This window comes from Melanerpes formicivorus, unplaced genomic scaffold (genome assembly GCF_026170545.1).
Source record: "Melanerpes formicivorus ecotype bairdi unplaced genomic scaffold, bMelFor1.0.p_v2 SCAF_7, whole genome shotgun sequence".
Classification (NCBI taxonomy): domain Eukaryota; kingdom Metazoa; phylum Chordata; class Aves; order Piciformes; family Picidae; genus Melanerpes; species Melanerpes formicivorus.
In genome coordinates, this window is record NW_027142359.1 from 1240279 (window position 1) to 1258668 (window position 18390).

At 48.5% G+C, this 18390-nt stretch overlaps 1 protein-coding gene across 1 annotated transcript in view; it reads left to right on the forward strand.

The window, feature by feature from the left end:
• SHISAL2A (shisa like 2A) overlaps positions 1 to 18390 on the forward strand; it is a 66863-nt gene that overhangs the window by 22181 nt on the left and 26292 nt on the right. The gene's annotated exons all lie outside the window — the stretch shown is intronic.

Consider the following 18390-nt stretch of genomic DNA (forward strand, 5'->3'; position numbering starts at 1 on the left):
CTGAGCATAAGGGGACAATCCCCTCCCTGCTCCTGCTGGACACAGCATTTCTAATGCCAGCCAGGATGCCATTGGCTTTCTTGGTCACCTGAGCATACTGCTGGCTCCTATTCAGCTGCTTGTCCATTTAGAACCCTCAGGTCCCTTTCTGCCAGGCAGCTTTCCAGCCACACTGCCCCAAGCCTGTAATGTTGCTTGAGGTTGTTGTGACCCAAGTGCAGGACCTGGCATTTGACCTTATTGAAGCTCAAATGCTTATTTTGAAGCAAACTTTGAAACTTCTCCAGCAGTGCTCCAGTTTGGAGCACTAATTTGAGAGTTGTTGAATTTCCTTCAGCTAATGAAGAGCTCCAAGCACACAGCTGATTTCCCCAGAAGTCTTAGGAACACAACCAACATGGCTTCAACTGTCATCTGAGCTTTCAAGCCTTCCAAGCTTTCAGCCTCCAAGTGGTGAACATTAATGATAATGATTTCTTTGATCTTGGAAAACCCTCACAAGACAAAATGATCAAAAGAATTTCCAAACTACTTAAGCACACTGCTTCTGTGCAGGCAGCAGACAGATTCAATCTTCCATTTGCAAGAGGAGTGCAGCATATTGACCTACCTGCTTCAATGTTTTAAGGCCAGGTGCTTGACTGCTTTTTGGGAGTGACATGTTTGTGTCTGTTAGTGCTTGAAATTTGAAACTGATCAGCAGCTGTCTGGTATTGTGCACCCAACCCCACCTTTTCTTCAGGGTGCAATAATGCACCAGTGCCTCCAAAAGAAAAAAAGGGAAATGCTGTTGTGCACTTCTAGAAACTAAAACCACAGGGGGTGCACAAAGGAAGTACTTTCTATAACAACAGAGCAAAAAGCTGAGCCCCAAGCCTCATAATTTTTTTGATTGGAGCTGCCAGAGAACAGAAGGGAAGATTCATGATTTTTATTGTAGATTCATAGAATGGTTTGGGTTGGAAGGGACTTTAAAGATCATCTGGGTCCACCCACCCTGCCATGGACACCTTCCACTAGACCAGGTTGCTCAAGGCACCTGTAGTAGTTTGGAAATAAAAAAAGGGAGAGCTATTCCCCAGAAATGATGAATTTATGACAGTCTGTGGCTGTAGGGTGTTCTCCCCTCCTCAAGCTTCAATCCATTCCCCCTCCTCCTATCCCTACAAGCCTTTGTCCAAAGTCCCTTCCTGGCGTGCTTGGAGGTCCCCTTCAGGTTCTGGAAGGCTGCTTTAAGGTTTCCCTGAAGCCTTCTTTTCTCCTTCTGCTTTGCTTTGAGGATCCCAGCCCTGAGCTACACATTCTGGAAGCATATTCCTCATTTTAAACCACCAAGAAGAAACTTACAAGAGATGAAAAAAGGAAGGGTTTAAGTTCTTTCAACTTCATACAGACTCAAAGCAGCACATTAGGAATATTTAAAATGTAAAGTATTCTGGTTGGAAAATTGCAGATCAAAATAGCTTTGATTTTTGTCCCTTGGGCAATTTCTGAATGTTTGGTTCCTCAAGTGCTGAGGTTATTTCTGCCTTTGATATTGGGCCTTCTATTAATTATTAATATTTTAAGATACCAAAGTAACAGAAGGAAAGCAAAACTGGAATGGAAGAAAGTGCTTCCAGTTCTTTCCCTGTGCCTAGTGCCTGTTTATGGTTTCTGGTCGTGTTAGGAAACCTCCTCACCTCCTCCACCTGGGTCACAACAACCCCATGGTAAGCTACAGACTTGGGGATGTGTGCTTGGAAAGCTGTGACTCAGAGAGGGCCCTGGGGGTTCTGGCTGACAGTCGATTAAATATGAGCCAGCAGTGCCCAGGTGGCCAAGAAAGCCAATGGCATCCTGGCGTGGGTTAAAAAGAGGGAGGCCAGCAGGAACAGGGAGGGGATCATTCCCCTGTGCCCAGCACTGGTGAGGCCACACCTTGAGTGTTGTGTTCGGTTCTGTGCCACTCACTACAGGAAGGATACTGAGGGGACAGAGTGTGTCCAGAAAAGGGCCTGGAGCACCTGGGCTGGGGGTGTTCAGGCTGGAGAAGGGGAGGCTGAGGGGAGACCTCATTGTTCTCTACAGCTCCCTGAGTGGAGGTTGGAGCAAGGAGTGGGCAGCCTCTGCTCCTTGGTGGCAAGAGACAGGAGCAGAGGAAATGGTTTCAAGCTGCCCCAGGGGAGGTTCAGGCTGGATGCTAGGAAATATTTCTTCCCACAGAGGGTTCTCAGACTTTGGAATGGTCTGCCCAGGGCAGTGCTGGAGTCACCACCCCTGGGGGTGTTTAAGCAGCCTGTGGAGCTGCTTCTTAGGGATATGGTTTAGGATTAACTGGGTTGAAGGCTGGACTGGAGAAATTTTGAGGTCTCTTCCAACCGGATTTTTCCTGTGTGATTTCTGTGCCCTTTCAGCTCTCTATTTTGTAGTGAAGGGTTCTGAATGTTGCCAGAAAGTGCCTCCCACGCTGGTTTGATTGGGCTGTTAGCATGCTGCCCTCAGCAGATTTCAAACCTAATGTGTGGCCACCACAAGTGTGGCTCCTGTGCTTAAGAGACATAATAAGGCTTAATGTTGTTGTTAGGCACAGCCCTATCTTTTGCCCTAGCAACATTTGAAGTTATTTAAATGCCAGCGGTAAAGCAAATGCAGGGCTGCTCTGCTGCCAGCAGCCATGCAAAAGGTAATAAAACTCCCAGGAGCTGCTGTGAGTATTTTTCATTCTTCATAGTTGTGGTGGGTTGGAATTACCCTCTCCAACAAATGTCCAGACCAGCTTGGTTGAAAGCAAATGAAGCTCTATTTGCAAGCATGACTACAATCTAGAAATATGAAATTCAATGAGTATGTACAAAATGTACAATATTTACATGTATTTACAATTTATAAACAACATAAGAACCCTCCCTGGACAAAACCAGGGGATTACCAACAGCTTCCCTCTCTCTTCTCCCTTCCTCCCAACCCAAAGAGAGAGAGAGCAGTGAGTAGCTTGTTAGTACTTAGCCCCAACAAGAAATGTAGCCAAAGTCAGAAGCAACCAGCTAGTATCTGCTAGAGTGAAAGAAGCCCAAAAGAGACTTAGTTTATACAACTAACTTTATGTTAGTTTTCAGACCAAGAGGGCTATTTAGACCTTATCATTATTTTCCCTTTATATCCAATGGTAATTTATTTACATTCTACCACTTTTCTACTCAAGATCTGTGGAACATTTTCCTAGGCACAGCCTAGAAACTGCCACAATCCACCCCATGATAAGGACAAGAGCAAAATGGGAGATTGGTGTAACTGTGCAGCCAGTCTCAGGGGCTGTGGATGCAGAAGGGCTGCTTGGTTTCTCTGCATTTACAGGTACCAGCAGGGCAGCACGTGCAGCAGTCCCTGACTGGTTTTACTGGGACCAGGCTGGTAGCTGTGGGGCTGGCTGCATCCTTCTGTGGAGTCACACTGGCAGAAGTGGCAGTTCACTGCAAAGTGATCTCCCTTTCCCATCCCTACCATCCTCTGGATGCTTCAGTATTAATGACTGGCTATTCACTTGCACTCTTTAATCTGATGGGGTGTAAGTAGAAAACACCTAAATCAGTAGTCCCAGGATTTCAGTCACGTACTTGATGATTTTCATAATGAATCACCTTCTTGAAGTGTAATGCCTGACAGCTTTGGCCATTGCAATTACTAAATTATGGAAGAAAGGCCAAAGAAAATTCAGGTCTCTAAATGAATGCAATGTTCTTCGGGCATGACAACTGCTAGAGATTCTCAAAATTGTTCCATCCGTCAGGTTCTGGAAAACAGGAGGCAGGAAAAGCATCACAGAATCACAGAGTTGTCAGGGTTGGAAGAGGGCCCCCAAGGATCATCCAGGTCCAACCCCCCTGCCATGGGCAGGGACACTTTCCATCAGATCAGGTTGCCCAGAGCCACATCCAGCCAGGCCTTGAAAAACTCCAGGGATGGGGCTTCCACCAGCTGATTCCTAGGAATGCAAAGGAGAAGCTTTTAAGTTCTCATCTCTTAGCCTGAAGCACACAGAAATTTTCTCTTTTAATCTGAGGCAAGAAATTTAAAATGTTGTCCAAGAGATGCAGAAGTTGTAACTGTGAGGTCAGAGGAGTGGTCAGTTAGGTGTCTGGGAAAGAGCTTTCCTTAGCTGTTTGTTAACCAGTTTAGGAAGTTAAGAAGAACTGTAAATAGATTTCATATTTTAATAGATTTTGAACAATTTGTTCAAAATTGGTGGGTTGGAAGGGTTGAGCGTGTCCAGAGAAGGGCAACGAGGCTGGGGAGAGGCCTGGAGCACAAGCCCTACAAGGAGAGGCTAAGGGAGCTGGGATTGTTTAGCCTGGAGAAGAGGAGGCTCAGGGGAGACCTCATTGCTTTCTACAACTACCTGAAGGGAGGTTGTAGCCAGGAGGGGGTTGGGCTCTTCTCCCAGACAACCAGCACCAGAACAAGAGGAGGAACAGTCCCCAGCTGTGCCAGAAGTTTAGGCTGGAGGTGAGGAGAAAGTTCTTCACTGAGAGAGTCATTTGCCATTGGAATGTGCTGCCCGGGGAGGTGGTGGAGTCACCGTCCCTGGAGGTGTTCAAGAGGACATGGCCCTCGCTGCCATGGTCTAGTCATGAGGTCTGTGGTGACAGGTTGGACTTGATGATCTTTGAGGTCTCTTCCAACCTTGGTGATACTGTGATACTGTGAAGGCAGATCCTCCCTTGCCTCCCACCGGGGCAGAAAAAGGAGACTCAAATGGATTGCAGAAGTGATGGAAAGTTTAAATGGAAAAGCAGTGAGTGCTTCACAGAGAACCACAAGCACAGTGACAAAGGAGATCCCAAAGCATACCCAGAAGCCTCCCAGCACTCCCCTCTCCTCACCTGAGGGTACACCCAAAACCCCCCAGGGCTCTTTCTTCCCCCCCCACCTTGACTGTTAGGCTAATCTCAGCTGGCCAGATCTGAGATTGCTCTTCCCCCTTCTCCTCTTGACATTAGGCCTAGCCAAGCCTAAGAGGCCTTGATATAACTCCCCTTCCATTACCTGATAGGGAGCATCTCCCATGGGAGCAGCGAGGGTAGAAAGAGGAAGTGTGAGACCTTGCTGATAGATTGATAGGGAGCAGGACATTATGGATATGAAATACACAGCTTCCTGTATCCCCGCACTGGGCTGGACACCCAGGGCACTGAAGGTGTATCTTATGTGGCAGCAGCAGCAGGAGGCACCCAGCCTAAACTGCCACACAGTTGAATCAAGATTCATTAATCTATTGCAGTAAAAGCAGAGGATCACAGGGTCACAGGATGGTAGGGGTTCAGCCAGTTCAACTGGCTGAACATCAGCAGTGTGCCCAGGTGGCCATGAAGGCCAATGGCATCCTGGCCTGCATCAGAAATAGTGTGGCCAGCAGGAGCAGGGAAGTCATTGTGCCCTGTACTCAGCACTGGTTAGGCCACACCTTGAGTACTCTGTCCAGTTCTGGGCTCCTTCATTTAAGAAGGACATTGAAGTACTTGAACATGTCCAGAGAAGGGCAACAAAGCTGGTGAGAGGTCTGGAGCCCTATGAGGAGAGGGTGAGTGAGCTGGGGGTGTTTAGCCTGGAGAAGAAGAGGCTCAGGGGAGACCTTATTGTCATCTACAGCTACCTGAAGGGTGGTTGTAGACAGGTGGGGGTTGGTCTCTCCTCCCAGGCAACTGTGACAGGAGAAGACACAGTCTGAAGCTGCACCAGGGGAGGTTTAGGCTTGAGATGAGGAGAAAATTCTTCTCAGAAGGAGGAATTGGCCATTGGAATGTGCTGCCCAGGGAGGTGGTGGATTCACCATCCCTGGAGGTGTTCAAAAAAAGGATTGGATGTGGCACTTGAAGCCATGGTTTAGTTGTCAGGAGGTGTTAGGTAATAGGTTTGACTTGATGATCTCTGAGGTCTTTTCCAACCTGTTGGATTCTATGATTCTATGAAGGAACCTCCGGAGATCATTGAGTCCAACCCCCCCCTGCCAGAGCAGCACCATAGAATCTAGCACAGGTCGCACAGGAACACATCCAGACGGGTCTTGAAAGTCTCCAGAGAAGGATGAGAGAATTCTGCGGTGGACAGGTTTTTGGAGAGCTGGTTCCCAGCCTTATGATGCTGTTTATAGCTCAAAAGAAAAGAGATCTCTGCTACACAGAGAAAATGAAGAGTTGCAGCCCTGACCTGAGCAAGCACTAGGAGCTGTCTGAGTGCCCACACATTTATTTCTGGAGCAGATCTTTGGAGACAGGATGCTGGTTTCTGGTGGCTGATGAGATTATTGTGCATAGCTTCCCCTTTCTGTCATTCTCTTGTTCCTTAGGGACCATGAGAGCGTTATCTGCAGGTAGCAGTAACTAATATACGAGTGTGTGTGACTAATACATTCAAATTTCAATTTTACTTATGCTTGCCTTTGTTATGTTTCGTTATGTTGTACTTTAAAACAGCTTGTTGGTCTTCTCCATTATTGCTATGTTTGTTCCAGTCCACATCCTGTAGAAAAACTGATGAAGGTCCCTGCAGGGAACATTTTGGTGGCAACAGCCAGCACAAAGTGCTGGAATTGCTTAGTGGGAACAGGCTAAGCACAAAGAGCTGTTTTGGCAGCTGATGTTTCAGGATGCTCTAGCACCTTAGCAAACTGCAGCCTTCCTTTTTCTTTTGTTAAGAAGAACCTGGTGGGGATAAGAGGTCAAGGACCATGATACTTTTCTTTGCACCATCAGCATTGCAGCAGCTGGGTCATGCAGTGTCACCCAGAGATGTTTGGAGGTAGTGGATTGTTTAGGCTTTTGTTGGTCGGACAAAGCTGCAGAGGGGCAGGGAGGTGTTGATGGAACAGCATCCTGAGCCCGCATTCCCATGAAGTTCTCGTTTCATTTCCCAAAGGGTGTGCAGAAGCAAGATCCAGGATTGGAGGGAAGCAGCAGGGGAGAGCAGGCAGCTGGCTGAGGAACATTTTATGTTGTCAGTTCCCATCTTTACTGTGCTCATCTGGCTTCCAGAGATAGCACCTTTAAAAGATGCAGTCCTTTGCCATTTTATCTGTCTCTGTGTTCTCCCTCTGCTTTCACGTAGTGTATAGCAGAGAGAAAGCTTTCAGGTGTTTGTGAGGTGTCAAGAGACTGCCAAAATGGCTCTGAAGGTGACCATAGGACTCAACTCCATCTGAGAACTAGAAAATCCTTGGAGAAACCATGCCTTGGGTTAGAACTGTCCCTGTCCAAAGTTGTTACTTTCTCTAGGTTGGGGAAAAGGACCTGGGGGTCCTAGTGGATGGGAGGTTGACCACAAGCCAGCAACGTGCTCTTGTGGCCAAGAAGGCCAATGCCATTCTGGGCTGGATTAGAAGGGCTGTGGTCAGTAGGTCAGAGAGGTTCTCCTCCCACTCTACCCTGCCCTGGTGAGGCTGCATCTGGAATATTGTGTCCAGTTCTGGAGCCCTCAGTTCAGAAAGGACCTCAGGGAACTGCTTGAGGGAGTCCAGCACAGAGCCACAAAGATGATTAGGGGAATGGAACATCTTTCTTATGAGGAGAGCCTGAGGGAGCTGAGGGTTCTTTAGCTTGGAGAGGAGGAGCCTGAAAGGTGACCTCATTCATGTTTATAAAGATGTGCAGGGTGAGTGCCAAGAGGATGGAGCCAGGCTCTGCTGGGTGATGCCCAATGACAGCACAAGGGGCAATGGTGGAAGCTGAGGCATAGGAAGTTCCATGGAAACATGAGGATTTTTTTTTTTCCTTGTGAGGGTGACAGAACAGTGGAACAGGCTGCCCAGGGGGGTTGTGGAGTCTCCCTCTCTAGAGATATTCAGGACCTGCCTGGATGCCTTCCTGTGTGACCTGCTCTAGGTGATCCTGCTCTGGCAGGGGACTTGGACTGGATGATCTTTCAAGGTCCCTTCCAGCCTCTGAAATTCTGTGATTCTGTGCTCTGATTCTCATGCTCAGTTTATGCCTAACAGTACAATAAATATTCTCATTAGCTGCCAGATCAATGTGGGCTAAGGGGTGTTTCCTTCCAGCTCTCTTCTTAAGCATTTGCAGCATTCCTGCCTCCTGAAAACCTGTTTAATGAAAGGCTGTTATGTGTCTGCACTGTGGGGTCCTGCTCTTCCTAGCCATTAGTCTGGAAAGCTTGTGTGTTACCCGAGCATTTGTTAAAGCACCCATGCTCCAAAACGGTTTCAAATGTGCCCTACAAAAAAAAAACCTCAGAGGAGTTGAGGTTCTGAAAGTTACCAAGGATCAGTCAAACATTTTCCAATGAAACCCCAGAGTTTCAGGTACTGAACTGAACATGCTCTTCCTGAAAGAGAAGGACAAACTCAAAAGTATGTTAGGAGAGGTAGGAGCCAGAAGCCAAAACTCCCAGTACTTTTCCCTGAATCCTCTTATGCTGTGAGGCTCAAAACTTCACAATCACTCCTCCCTCCTGAGGCAGAGGCAGGAAGAATTTGAGATCTGTAAGGCTGGAAAGAACTTTCCAGAGAATCTCCCTTACATTTCTGCTGCCATGTTAGATACTAGAGAAATTACAGAGGTGTGTGAACACTTGACCATGTATCATGCTGTGGTGTGACCTGCCTTCAAGAGCAAGTCCCAGAGGTGACTGAGAAGCAACTCTCGCTGAGTACAGCAGCGTGAGCTCTGCAGCTGCTGAATGATAATGTGAAATCAACCTGCACCAAATTCTGTTGCTACAGCAGCTCATCTGCATCCCCTCTGGATGGCTAAGCCTTGGGTGGAGAACGTTGGGCTCACCTGCTCCTTCTTTTCCTCTTTCTTTACATGCTTTTAAAGCAGCACAAGAACAGATGGTGTACTCCTGGCATTTCACCTCATAACTGTGTCCAAAGCGAGCCTGCCACGGACTATTTTGCAGATGATGACAAAGCTGGACCTGGCTGTCTACTGCCTGGTGTCCTTGACAACACAATGCTACAGATGTGCTCTGGTGGAAATGATCAGGCAGACTAATACCTTCCAAAGGCCTTCTGTTATCTGCTACTGGGAAGTGGTTGAGGCCCCGTCCCTGGAGGTGTTTAAGCCCAGGCTGGATGAGGCTCTGGCCAGCCTGATCTAGTGTGGGGTGTCCCTGTCCATGGCAGGGGGTTGGAACTACATGATCCTTGTGGTCCCTTCCAACCCTGACTGATACTATGATACTATGATACTGCTGCAGAAAGAGTCCTTTCTAACTCCATCCTTCACTACTGCTCATGCTTGTTGCTCCTCTGTTTTCCCTTTCCGGTGTGTTACTATGTGGGACTGGCAAAAGCTGCTGAGCACTGTTCAGATACAGCCCAATGATCCACCAGTGAACTCCTTCTGTGAGTGCTTGGACTCCCCCACTAGTACTTCCAGATTTATTTTAGTCCCATTATATCACTGCAACAGCATCCTGTGCTTTCATTCTTCTCTGTCCTGGGACGTTTTATGCTTCCCCATGCTATTACAAGAAGATAAGGCAAGCAGCTGCACAAAGCCTGGTGTTTTATAGTGGTTTTCTTTCTGGATGGCTCCTAATGAACACATAACTGGTGAGTTACAAGGGTTGCTTCATATGCCCTGTCTAAGGGTGCAGAGCAAGTGCTCAGTGCAAACACCTTGCTACTATGTTTTATTGTTTAGGATATTGTGGCATTCTCATTAACTTAGATAATTACTGGAGTATTTCCTTCTGCCCAGCCCTTGGTGGGGTGAGAGCCTCCAAGGAGCTCAGCACACAACGAGGGCCCAGCAGTAAGTGCTGTTGATGTGGGAGATGGTTAGGGGCAAGGTCAGAACCCATCAACTTTTTTGTAAGGGGTGGAAAGCACTGCTTATCCTTTGCTTTCTCATTTATTTTTAACTAAATCAATGCTAAAATTTAACCTATGCACAAGGTCTCCAAAAGTTTCATAGTTTCATAGTTTCATAGTTTCATTCAGGGTTGGAAGGGACCACAAGGATCATCTAGTTCCAACCCCCCTGCCATGGGCAGGGACACCCCACACTAGATCAGGCTGGACAGAGCCTCATCCAGCCTGCTCTTAAACACCCCCAGGGACAGGGCCTCGACCACCTCCCTGGACAACCCATTCCAGGGCTTCACCACTCTCATGGTGAAGAACCTCCTCCTCACATCCAGCCTGAATCTCCCCACCTCCAGCTTCATTCCATTCCCCCTAGTCCTATCACTACCTGAGATCCTGAGAAGTCCTTCCCCAGCCTTCCTGTAGGCCCCCTTCAGATACTGGAAGGCCACAATTAGGTCACCTCAGAGCCTTCTCTTCTGCAGACTGAACAGCCCCAACTCCTTCAGTCTGTCCTCATAGGAGAGGTGCTCCAGCCCTCTGATCATCCTTGTGGCCCTTCTCTGGACACGTTCCAGCACCTCCACATCCCTCTTGTAATAGGGGCTCCAGAACTGGACACAGTACTCCAGGTGGGGTCTCACCAGGGCTGAGTAGAGGGGGAGGATCACCTCCCTCGACCTGCTAGCCACACTTCTCCTGATGCAGCCCAGGATCTGATTGGCTTTGCGGGCTGCAAGTGCACACTGAGAGCTCATGTTGAGCTTTTTGTCCACCAGCACCCCCAAGTCTCTCTCCTCAGGGCTGCTTTCCAGCCAGTCACTGCCCAGCCTGTATTTGTGCCTGGGATTGCCTCGACCCAGATGCAGGACCCTGCACTTGCTCTTATTGAACTTCATGAGGTTGGCTTGTGCCCACCTCTCCAGCCTGTCAAGGTCCCTCTGGATGGCCTCCCTTCCCTCCAGCGTGTCTGCTGCACCACACAGCTTGGTGTCATCAGCAAACTTGCTGAGGGTGCACTCAATGCCACTGTCCATGTCCCCCACAAAGATGTTGAATAAGACAGGTCCCAGGACTGATCCCTGAGGGACTCTGCTTGTCACTGGCCTCCACTGGGACATGGAGCCATTGACAGCCACTCTTTGGGTGCGGCCATCAAGCCAGTTCCTTATCCATCTAGTGGTCCACCCATCAAACCCATGTGTCACCAGTTTGGAGACCAGGATGTGGTGCGGGACAGTGTCGAAGGCTTTGCTCAGGTCCAGGTAAATGACATCAGTTGCTCGCCCCTCAGCTATTAATTTTGTCACCTGCTCATAGAAGGCCACCAGGTTGGTCAGGCAGGATTTGCCCTTGGCAAAGCCATGCTGACTGTTCCCAATCACCTCTTCACTATTCTTTTGAGCAAGTAGTGACTCCAGGAGGATCTGCTCCATGATCTTTCCAGGCACAGAGGTGAGACTGACTGGCCTGTAGTTCCCTGGTTCCTCCTTCTTGCCCTTTTTGAAGATGGGGGCAATGTTTCCCCTTTTCCAGTCTGTGGGGACTTCACCAGATTGCCATGACTTTTGAAATATAATAGGGAGGGGTTTAGCAACCTCATCTGCCAGTTCTCTCAGTACCCATGGGTGTAACCCGTCGGGTCCCATGGACTTGAACACTTTCAGGTTCTTCAGGTGATCACGAACCTGATCTGCACTTACAATGGGCAGTTCTTCCTCCCCGTCCCTGGCTTTGACTTCCATAACATCAGGAGTGTGGCTAGAGGCCCTTGCAGTGAAGACTGAGGTAAAGAAGTTATTAAGTACCTCAGCCTTTTCCTCATCACTTGTGAACATGTCACCATTTTCCTTTCTGAGGGGGCCCACACCTTCCCTAGTCTTCTTCTTCCCATTCATATACCTGTAGAAGTTCTTAGTGTTCCCTTTAATCTCCCTGGCTAGATTCAACTCAAACTCTGCTTTGGCTTTCCTAACCAGGACTCTTGCTGCTCGGGCAGCTTCCTTATATTCCCCCTGTTCTACCTGTCCTTCTCTCCACTTCCTGTAGAGTTTCTTTTTAAGTAATAGTGTGTCCAGTAGCTCCTTGCCCATCCAGGCAGGCCTCCTAGCATTCTTACCTGCTTTTCTCTTTGTTGGTACACAGAGCTCCTGGACACAGAGGAGGTGGTCCTTGAATACTGACCAGCTGTCCTGGGTCCCTCTTCCCTCCAGGGCTTTGTCCCACGACACTTTGGCTAGCAGATCCCTGAAGCGATCAAAATCTGCATGCCTAAAGTCTAGGGTCGTGAGCTTGGAATACTTCCTCCTGATTGCCCTGAGGATGTTAAATTCAACTGCTTCATGGTCACTGCAGCCAAGGCCGTCTATGAGCCTCACATTGCTTACCAGCCCTTCCCTGTTGGTGAGAACAAGGTCCAGCATAGCACCATTTCTTGTTGGTTCCTCTACCATTTGGAGGAGGAAGTTGTCTTCTATGCAGTCCAGGAACATCCTGGATTGCTGGTGCCTTGCTGTGTTGTCCCTCCAGCAGATGTCTGGGTGGTTGAAATCACCCATGAGGACCAGGGCTTGTGACCTGGAAGCCGCTTCTATTGCCTATGGAGGGCCTCATCTGCTTGGATCTGCTGGTCAGGTGGCCTGTAGGAGACCCCCACAGTAATATCTTCTTCCCCTGTCCTGCCTTTAATTTTGACCCATACACTCTCAACTAGCTCATCATCCCTCCCCAGTTGGAGCTCCACTGATTCCAACTGGCTATTGACATAGAGGGCAACACCTCCTCCTCTCCTTCCCTGCCTATCCTTCCTAAAGAGTTTATACCCATCTATCCCTACATCCCAGTCATGGGATTCATCCCACCAAGTTTCAGTAACAGCCACTATGTCATGGCATCCCAGCAGCACAGTGGCACTTAACTCATCCTGTTTGTTGCCCAAGCTGTGCACATTCGCATAGAAGCACTTCAGCTGGGCTGGCCCTGTCCTCCTCTTGTGCCAAATCCCCTCGGTTTCCACAGAATGTCCTGGTGGATCATTCGTGGCTTGCCTCAGGGCAGCAAGTTGAGAGCCCTTACCAGCTCTCCTTCTCTCTACTGCTGGTGAGCTGCCCCTCTGTTTGTCACCAGCCAGCAGGAGACTATTAACCCCTTCCCCCTGGAAGTCTTCAGAATTGGTGAGGCCTCTCTGCTGGGGAAGATAAAGAAATGGCCTGGTGGTTAAGGAGGTGTTGGGTAGAAGGTTGGACTTGATGATCTTAGAGGTCTTTTCCAACCTTAATGGTTCTGTGGATTGAAATGTTACTGCTACCATTGAGGACTCTTCAGCTACTCACACTGTTGCCAAGCTGAGAAACATGAAACATCATCTATTGATGAGTTGCAGAGAACATTATTTTCCTCAAGTGGAACAAGCCTTGGAGTGATCTTTACTCCAACTGCCATCCATTAATATGCAACTCAGCAGGAAAGTGAAGAGTCAAAGCCAAAGCCACACACCAAAAACCCATCGAAATTGGAAGGAAATCAAGTGCATGTTACTCACCAGTAAGGCTGGCACAGTGTCTGTGTTTGGCCCACATATGGGGCTAGACTACAGCAACTGCTCTACTGCCCAGTGACTCCTCCCCAGCAGAGAGGAGGAATCTGGAAAAGGGGAGAAGACCCCTGGGTTGTAATGAACATGAGCCAGCAGTGTGCCCAGGTGGCTAAGAAGGCCAATGGCATCCTGGCCTGGATCAAGAATAGTGTGGCCAGCAGGAGCAGGGAAGTCATTGTGCCCTGTACTCAGCACTGGTTAGGCCACACCTTGAGTCCTCTGTCCAGTTCTGGGCCCCTCAATGTAGGAAACATGTTGAGTTGTTGGAATGTGTCCACAGAAGGGCAACAAGGCTGAGGAGGGGTCTAGAGCACAGCCCTGTGAGGAGCAGCTGAGGGAGCTGGGGTTGTTTAGCCTGGAGAAGAAGAGGCTCAGGGGAGACCTTATTGTCATCTACAGCTACCTGAAGGGAGGTTGTAGCCAGGTGGGGGTCGGTCTCTTCTTCCAGGCAACCAACACCAGAACAAGAGGACACAGTCTCAAGCTGTGCCAGGGGAGGTTTAAGCTGGATGTGAGGAAGAAATTCTTCCCAGAAAGAGAGATTTGCCATTGGAATGTGCTGCCCAGGGAGGTGGTGGAGTCACCATCACTGGAAGTGTTTAAAAAGAGACTGGATGAGGCACTTGGTGCCATGGTTTAGTTGATTAGATGGTGTTGGGTGATAGGTTGGGCTCAGTGATCTCAAAGGTCTTTTCCAACCTGGTTAATTCTGTATTCTGAAAACACTTTTCTGGAAAAGGGTAGAAGAAGACCCCTGGGCTGTAATGAAAGCACATGTAGTGAAATTGCCATTGTTACAGTAACGTCAATCCAAAGCACATAAAGTTATGCTCAGCCCAGCAAAGGTACAGCAGTCAGACTGAACAGGAAGGCAGCCCTCAAGAGCAGAAGGAACAGGGGGAGCCCAAACAGAAAATACTGGCAGGAAGCTCTAGCAAGAAGCTCCCCTCTCCCCAGCAACCTTCCCCCTCTACACTGAGTGTGATGATTATGGCTTGGGGCACACTGGTGAGCCAGCTGTCTGGGCTGACTCAGAGCTGCTAAAAGCTGCATTTCCAAAGAGCTGCCTTCTTCCACGGTGTGCCAAGGCAGAGCGTGCACCTGAGCTGGCCAAACACTGACTCAGAGTCCTGGTCACTTGAAGGCTTAGAGCTACTTATTTTCCACTTATTGCCTTAAAATTTGAGGTGGGGCTGTGCTGCAGGCGTGGGGCTCATGTCTGAGAGGGAAAGGCTTCTGTGCCTGAAGTGGGAGTTTAACTCCTCATAGACAGAACTTTGAGAAAGGATTGGGTTTGCAGTCCCAGATGTGATGCTACTGAAGGGGACAGACTGCTTTATGAGCAAGTACTCTGCACCAGACAAAGCAAACTGCATGTGAGACAGTGTAGAGGGTTGAAGTTACCCCCCAACTGATTTGAGAGAATTACCCCCCAGAATAAAATTTCAGCTCAGCTGATGGAAGCAAATGAAGCTCCATTGACAAGCACACTAAAATCTAGAGATCTGGAATGCAATGAATATGTGCCAAATACACAATATTTACATGTATTTACAATTTATAAACAACACAAGAACCCCCCTGGACAAACCCAGGGGGTTACCAATAGCTTCCCCCTCTCTGCTCCCTTCCTCCCACCCTGTACAAGGGAAAAGAGAGAAAGAAGAGCAGAGAGTATCTTGTTAGTACTTAGCCACAATAAGAATGCAGCCAAGGTCAGCTACCATCTAGTATCTGCTACAGCAAAGAAGCCCAGAAAGAGCAAGAGTTAGTTTATACAGCTAACTCTGTTAGTTATCAGACCAATGGGATTATTTAGACCTTATCATTATTTTCCCTTTACATCCAATGGTCATTTATTCACATTCTACCACTTTGTACTGAATCTGTGGAAAATTTCCTAGGCATCAGCCTAAAACTGCCACAGACAATTAGATCCCTCCTACCACAGGAGGCAAGCTGCTTGCTGGGACCACCGATGCCCTGGGGAGAGAAGAGGAGAGCAGCCAAGGCACAGCAAACCCAAAGCAAACCACACCAAGAACCCCAATGGAGCATGAGTCTGCATCACACTGTGGCTGTGTCATGACAGTGCAATTGTCTCTAAACCCACAGTCCTGCTGCTAGACTGTTGTGCCTGCTTGTGATTCACCCTCAGGTGCAGAGCTAAGGACCTGCAGGACACATGCACCGCTTTATCAAGCTCTTCAAAAGATTAAGCCAGACCTTTGCTCTCCCAGCACCTACCTTCCCATGGCAATGGAGAAAAGACAATCTAGAAAGTAACAGCAAATAAAAAGAAGAACTAAAAAGTAAACAGGAGTAAATATTCACAAATTACAGGCTCCAATGACTTGCCTCTTACAAGAGCCTCAATACTCAGGGGTGATCTGTACCTGTAGTTCTGAAGGCAAATAACTTCAGGCATTTATTTCCCAGCTGCGCCTCAGAATGTTGTTATTACCTTTTAAACCCAGTGAATTGCACGGATACCAAATGTATTTCTTGGAGTTACCTAATGGCTCCCATTAATTGTGGAGAGATTCTCTCTTTGCTCTCTCTGTCATAAATAAAGCTATTTATTTCCCTGGAAATATCTGGCTTTTCATTCAGCATGAAGCCCTCAGATACAGTCTCATACGACATTAAAGTCACTGCACCTTATCTCCCAGCACCATTAAAATAAGGAATAAGGTACTTATCTCTGCTTAATAATGCAATGAAAAATGGTTCAGCTGCAACACTGTCTCCTCTGCAGGAAAGATTTTGGGGTGATTGATCTTTTTTAATAATGGCATAATGCAAAGCAATATTGCCCTGAAAAAGTAACAACTTTCTTTGCCTGTTTGAAAATCCAGATGCATGACATCTGGTTCTTCCTTTCCCTTCCCTCGCCCCTTGCAACTAAAAAATCTCTTTAGCAAAACCAGTAACAGACCGAAGGGTGCAAGAAGTCTACAAAAAAACAAAAGTGGATGTGGGGAGGCCTGTGGATGTGGTCTACCTGGACTTCAGCAAGGCCTTTGACACCGTCTCCCACAGCAAACTGCTGTCTAAGCTGTCAGCCCGTGGCTTGGACCACAACACTCTGTGCTGGGTTAGGAACGGGCTGGAGGGCCGAGCCCAGAGAGTGGTAGTGAACAGTGCCACATCCAGCTGGCGGCCAGTCACCAGTGGTGTCCCCCAGGGATCAGTGCTGGATCATACTCTTTAACATCTTCACTGATGATCTGGATGAGGGGATTGAGTCAGTCATCAGCAAGTTTGCAGATGACACCAAGTTAGGAGCAGATGTTGGTCAGTTAGAGGGCAGAAAGGCTCTGCAGAGGGACCTCGACCGACTGGACAGATGGGCAGAGTCCAATGGGATGGCATTCAACAAGTCCAAGTGCCAGGTGCTGCACTTTGGCTACGGCAACCCCATGCAGAGCTACAGGCTGGGGTCAGAGTGGCTGGAGAGCAGCCAGGCAGAAAGGGACCTGGGGGTGCTGGTTGATAGTAGGCTGAACATGAGCCTGCAGTGTGCCCAGGTGGCCAAGAAGGCCAATGGCATCCTGGCCTGCATTAGGAATAGTGTGGCCAGCAGGAGCAGGGAAGTCATTGTGCCCCTGTGCCCTGCATTGGTTAGGCTGCACCTTGAGTACTGTGTCCAGTTCTGGGCCCCTCAGTTTAAGAAGGACATCAAAACACTTGAAGGTGTCCAGAGAAGGGCAACAAGGCTGGGGAGAGGCCTTGAGCACAGCCCTGTGAGGAGAGGCTGAGGGAGCTGGGATTGTTTAGCCTGGAGAAGAGGAGGCTCAGGGGTGACCTCATTGCTGTCTACAACTACCGGAAGGGAGGTTGTAGCCAGGAAGGGGTTGGTCTCTTCTCCCAGGCAACCAGCACCAGAACAAGGGGACACAGTCTCAAGCTGCACCAGGGGAAGTGTAGGCTCGAGGTGAGGAGAAAGTTATTCACCAAAAGTGTCATTAGTCATTGGAATGTGCTGCCCAGGGAGGTGGTGAAGTCACCATCCCTGGAGGTGTTCAAGAGGAGATTGGACATGGCACTTGGTGCCATGGTCTAGTCATGAGGTCTGTGGTGACAGGTTGGACTTGATGATCTTTGAGGTCTCTTCCAACCTTGGTGATACTGTGATACTGATACAAAGCTTAGATGGGGTGCTGGAGCCCTGGAACAGGTTGCCCAGAGAGACTGCAGAGTCTTTTTCCCTGGAGACCTTCAAAACCCACCTGGATGTGTTCCTGTGTGATCTGCTCTAGGTGATCTTGCTCTGGCAGGGGGGTTGGACTGGATGGTCTTTGCAGGTACCTTCCAAACCCTAACATTCTGTGATTCTGTGACTCTGGAAAACCAAGTTCTGAAACTTCCCAAGCAAGTTGTTCTGAGTCCATTTCCCCCCAGCTGATTCTACACTCCTGTCTCTTCTTGTTTCCCACAGGCAGTTATGGCACTGGCAATTTGAAGTCATTCATTAATAACTTGCTGGTATTCATCATGTTGCTTTATAGTCTCTCCCATAATTGAGTTGTGCTGGTTTGACATTTTGATTCAGCATTGTAAAAAGAGCAGACTCAATTTACTGAAATTTCTGTGGTTGATGCATTTAGGAACCAAAAAGGGATTCAATTTTGCAGTGCAGTCATTAAGGCAAACAAACTTGCCCTACCTTTGTTTGCAGAATCAAGGGTTAGTCATCAGCAACAGGAGGAACATCTCCCTCTCACAGAATCACAGAATTTCAGGGGCTGGAAGAGACCTTGAAAGACCATCCAGTCCAAGCCCCCTGCCAGAGCAGGAGCACCTAGAGCAGGTCACACAGGAATGCATCCAGGCAGGTCCTGAATATCTCTAGAGAGGGAGACTCCACAACCCCCCTGGGCAGCCTGTTCCGGTGTTCTGTCACCCTCACAAGGAAAAAAAAAAGTCTTCCTGTTTCCATGGAACTTCCTATGCCTCAGCTTCCACCATTGCCCCTTGTGCTGTCATTGGG